This window comes from Belonocnema kinseyi, chromosome 6 (genome assembly GCF_010883055.1).
Source record: "Belonocnema kinseyi isolate 2016_QV_RU_SX_M_011 chromosome 6, B_treatae_v1, whole genome shotgun sequence".
Taxonomy (NCBI): domain Eukaryota; kingdom Metazoa; phylum Arthropoda; class Insecta; order Hymenoptera; family Cynipidae; genus Belonocnema; species Belonocnema kinseyi.
Window position 1 is genome coordinate 99907203 of NC_046662.1, and position 5394 is coordinate 99912596.

A 5394-nucleotide genomic window follows, 5' to 3' on the forward strand; every position below is an offset into this window, starting at 1 on the left:
TAAAATTTTCTATAAGGATACATATTTAAAAAATATAAATTCAACAATGTCTTCATAAACCTACAAGGTCCCTCCCACTCCTCGAAAAATATTTTATATCCCCTTCTTCCATGCGGCGGCTCAATTGTTCAGTACACCGAAAGAAGAGATAAAGGAAAGCAAGGCAAGGGGGGAGTATAAAAAAACTATAGAAAAGGAAAGATTAAGAGCAAAAAGCGTAGGTTCAATCGAGGCTTTTATAAAAAGGAAGAGAGGGGAGAGGGAAATCAGTGAAGAGAAAGAAGATATCGGGGCGAGCGTGAAATATCAAAAGATGTATAGATCGCCGCCGGAAAAGCAAAGTTTGGTAGGGAAGAGTGACAATATTAAGGGGGCTGACGGAAGCGGGAATGAAAGTGAACTTACAATGAAAGAGGAAAGACTAAAGGAAATTCGCGAAGTGATGATAGAGGTAATGGGGATTCATGAAGAAAAGCAGGAGAAAAGGAGAGAGGAATTAAAGAAGGAAATTAGGCGAGAAATGGCTGAAGTTAAGAAGGAAATAAAAAAATGGGAAGAAATCAGGGAAAAGTTAGAAAAGAGGATGCAGTCATTAGAACAAAAGCTAGAAAAGCAGGAAGAAAATAATAAGAAGGTAGAGAAGATGCAAGGTAGGATGAAGAAACTTAAAAGCTAGAACCGGGATTGTGGTGGGGGAGAGAGTGGGAATAAGGAGATGGAAAGGCTGAGAAAAAGAGAACAAAGTATAGAAAGGAAACAGAGGGAAGAAAGAGAATTAAACATAGTGATAAAGGGTATAAGATTAGAGGGGAAAGAGCTGAAGAAAGGGGTGGACGAAGTACTAAAAAGGATTCGTGCTAAGGTAGAGATAGAGGAAATGCGAAATGTAGGAAGGGAAGTGCGAAGAGAGGAGATAATGGTACTGGTGAAAGTAAAGAAATGGTAACATAAGAGGGAGGTGATGACAAAGAAAAGGTTATTATATGGAAATCCAGAGAGAATAAAGGATGATTTGACATAGGCAGAAAGGAAGCTGCAATATAAATTAAGGTGGTGGGATTGGGATGAAGAAAGGGAACAGATAGTAAGAAATGAGGTGCAGAGAAACTAGGAGAGGAAGGAATAGGAGCTGGGAAAATAAGAAATAGTAGGAAGAAAAAAAAGATGAGAAACGAAAGTAGGTAAGAATGGAAGATTTGTTACTGGAATATAGCAGGATTGGAGAGAAAGGATAGGGAGTTTATGAGACATTTGACAAAATGGTATGTAGTCATAATGATGGAGACGTGGCTAGATGAAAAGGGATGGGAAAGAGTAAGGGGAAGGTTACCAAGAGGTTACAAATGGCAAGTGCAGAATGCAAAGAGGGAGAATAAAAAGGGCAGAGCAATGGGAGGAATGGTGATGGGAGTAAGGAATGAATGTATAACAGGAAAAGATAAGAAAGACAGGAAAGAAGAAAAGAAGGATTAATAGTAGAAGAGATACTGATGGGAGGAGAGAAGTGGAAGGTAGTGGGAGTTTATGTGAACGGTGATATGCAGGAGAAAGCAAAGGAGATAAAAGAAATTATTGAAGAAATTAAAGAAGAGAATAGGCTTATAATATGTGGGGATTTCAATTCGAGAACAGGTGACAGAGAAGGAAGGGAATGGGGAGAAAAGAGAGGAAGAAAATCCAAAGATAACGTACTTAATGGGGAGGGAAAAAAGTTGTTGAAGAGCTTGGAGGAGTTGGGATGGTATATCTTGAACAGAAATATAGAAGGAGATGAGAAAGGAGAATGTACACGCTCAGGAGGTGAAAGGGCAACGGTAATTGATTATGTGCTGGTAGATGATCAAGTAAGAGATAAGGTTAAGCAACTAGAGATAGGTGGTTATATTGATACGTATCACTTTCCCTTAATAGTGACATTAGAGGGACAAATAAGCGAGAGCAATATGAATAAAGGGGAGCAAATGTAAAAAGTGTAGGAAAAGGAGATTGGTCAACGGAATGAAAAGATCAGTTTAGAGAAAAGGTCAGAAATATCAAAATGGGAGAGGGAAATATGGACGAGGAGATGGAAAAAATAATAGGAGAAATAAAAATAGGATTAGAGTGCACAAACAAAAATGAAGTTAGTAAAGGAGGGAATAGAAGTGGATGGGATGAGGACTGTAAAGAGAAAAAAGGAGGTCAGAAAGGAATTAAGAAAGTGGAGAAAAGAAAAAAATAATGGAAAATAATATAGGAAAAAAGAAAGAGTATACTGAGTTGTGTTGTCAAAAGAAAGAGGAAGAGAATAAAAGGTTTGACGAAGAGGCGGAGAAGGCTAGGATGGAAGAAGAGATATGGAAGGTAGTAAGCAGAGAAAGGAAAAGAAGAAAAATAGTAAAACAAGATATTGAAATGGTAGAATGGAAGAAATACTTTTTGGATTTGCTAGGAGAAGTGGAAAAAGTTGTAAAGGGACGAAAATATGGTAGAGAAAGAGATGAGGAGAGGACATATCAAGGGAAGAAATAGTTAAAGTTTTAGGAATAATCAATGATGAAAAGGCACCTGATATAGGTGAGATTCCAAATGAAGTATGGAAATATGGAGGGGAGGAACTACAGGAATGTGCATGGATAATGTGCAATAGAGTATGGTGAGGAGAAGGGTGGCCAGAGTTATGGAAAGAAAGAGTAGTTATACCAATAGTAAAGAAAGGAAAAGGAGAGGGGGTTAGAGATTATAGGGGGTGACGTTGATGCCAACACTGTATAAGGTATATGTAACTATTTTGTCGGAGAGATTGAAGATAGAAGTAGAAGAAAAAAGATTGAGTCACCGAATCAGACAGGGTTTAGAAAAGGAATGGGAGTAATGGACAACATCTATGTTCTAAACTATTTACTAAATAAAATAATTAAAAGGGAAAAAGGGGCAATGATAGTAATGTTTGTGGACTTAAAAGCGGCGTTTGACACATTAGGCCGAAAGAAAATAGAAAAAGTTATGGTAAAAAAGGGGATAAGGGTTGGGGAGGAGTTAGGATAGGGAAGGAAAAGATAAACACACTGGCATACGCAGACGACATATTGTGTTTAGAAAAGGAGGGGGAAGGAAGAAAGAATGGACAGGGAAATGGAAGGGAATAAAGTTAGAAGAAGTAAAAGAGTATAAATATTTGGGTTATGGAGCAGAGATATGGGGATAGAAAGAAAGATATTGAGAGCTTACAAGAAAGGTATAAAAGGTGGATACTAGGGGCAGACTGGAGGACGCCAGGATACATGGTGAGAGAAGAAACGCAAAGTGATAAGTAAAGTATTTGAGCGTGAAAGAGGGCATGGAAATTTGAGACGAAGCTGAGGAAGGGAAAGGGAGGGGAGTTTGCGAGAAATTGTTTGATGGAGGTAGAAGCGAGGAGAGGGAGGGCGATCGAATTAACGAGATGGGAAGAAGAAAGGAGGGAGTTCTTCAATTATAGAGAAATAGAAGGCGGGACTGGAGTAAACTATAAAGAACTGGAAAAAAGGCAGAGGGAAAGACAATTAATAGAAAGATGGGGGATGATTGAGGAATCAAAATACAGTAAATGGTATAAGATAATAAAAACGAAAGGAGTGTTAAAGTATTTATAAGAGGGATAGGGAGAGAGAAGATGGACCAGAATAGCAAGATTCATATTGGGAAACGGGGATAGGGAGGGGATGTACTGGGAAAAGGAAGAGAACAGAAAGTGTAGAATATGTGAATGGGAGGAGGAAAGATGGGAGCATGTATGGGAAGGATGTAGGAGAGGAATGAAATATAAAGGAAGTTGGCAAGAGAATGCGGTTAAGATTCTAGGGGAGGATCGATTAGGAGAAGAATGGATGAAGGAGTTGGAGGGTGCTAGAGGAGCGAATGATTGAGAATGAAAGAATGCATGTTAAAAAAGGCAAATAGAGGTATAAAAAAGTGAAAGAAAAAGGAAACGGAAGTCGCTTAGATTAGAAGCGTAAACATTGTAAGCAATGGTAAGGAAAAAGATAAATAGACTAAGATGCGTTTGCGTTCTCATGCTCTCTCTCTCGCTTGCACTCTCGCTTTCGTTCGTGCGCTCACTCGTTTGCTAATAAGTCCTAAATAGCGCTATTGCAGGAAATAGAAATAAGAAACTAGATATAAGACTTATATAAATAGTTGTAAATAACTGTAAAAATATAAATATAAGCGGAAAGATTGTAAGGAATGGAAGTCATGTAAACCCTTAGGGGACAGATTATGAATAAAGAAGAAATTAAAAAGAAATTTTATATGAATTTAGTTACATTTTCAACCCAAAAATATAAAATTTTAACAAAGGAGAAAAAAACTTTAAACAAAATTCTTGAATTTTAAACCAAACCATTGCATTTTATCGAAAAAGATGCGATTTCTAGTCGAGTAGATCAATTTGTAAAATAAAAAGAAAAATTTTCGAAAAATAGTTGAATTTTCAACCAAAAAAGAGTTAGTTTGACATTTTAGCATTGAAATATGACATTTAAAAATAAGTCAATTTTCTATTGAACTAGTTGAACTTTTAACACAAAAATTCCATTTTCAACCAAAAAGAAAGTCTTCAACAAAATTGATGAATTTTCAAACAAATAATAAAATTTATAACTAAAAAGGTAATATTTTGGAGAAAACCACTGCAAAAAAATAAATATAAATACAAGGCAAACAAATCACTAACAAGAATATTATCCCAGGGTTACCACAAAACATTATTTTTATTTTTCCAGACAAATTTTTCATTTTCTCTGGCCATATTCATATTCAAAGAGCAAAATCGTAAACTTGTAAAATTTTTATATTTTATAAACTAAATAAAATAATTTCAAATTAAAATTGAGAATATTTCAAATTTATTCTACTTGACACTTTCTCTAACAAATAAAATTCCCTGACTTTAAAAAAATTGTTGTTAGCTAGGTTCGTTTTTACTTACCAGTTTAGTTCAGCGCGTGAAGTTCCGAAAACTTTTGTACAAGACTAATAAATCATAAAATCTTTCGAACCCGCCGAATACAATTCAAGCCTTGGCAGGAATAACGTTGTATCAACACATATTTTGTATCCATGGAGTTCTATGTATATGAGTTTTTCTTTGGAATGTTTCCCTATTCCGGGGAAGCGCTGCGATCAAAAATTCGAAAATTGAATTCGGAGTGAATTTCAAAATAGTCGAGGTTATAAACTTCGAAAATGTACCTTTCCAAGTCTACCATTGTAAAAAGAAACTTAAATTCATTAGCATTGCACAATTTTAAAATCAGAAAATTGAAAATAGATTACCAGGTGTATACATATGAAACCGGTATTTTTTCAAGAAAAAAAACACATTTATTTCAAGAGAATGATAACAAATATTTTATTCAAAGTATGCGCCCT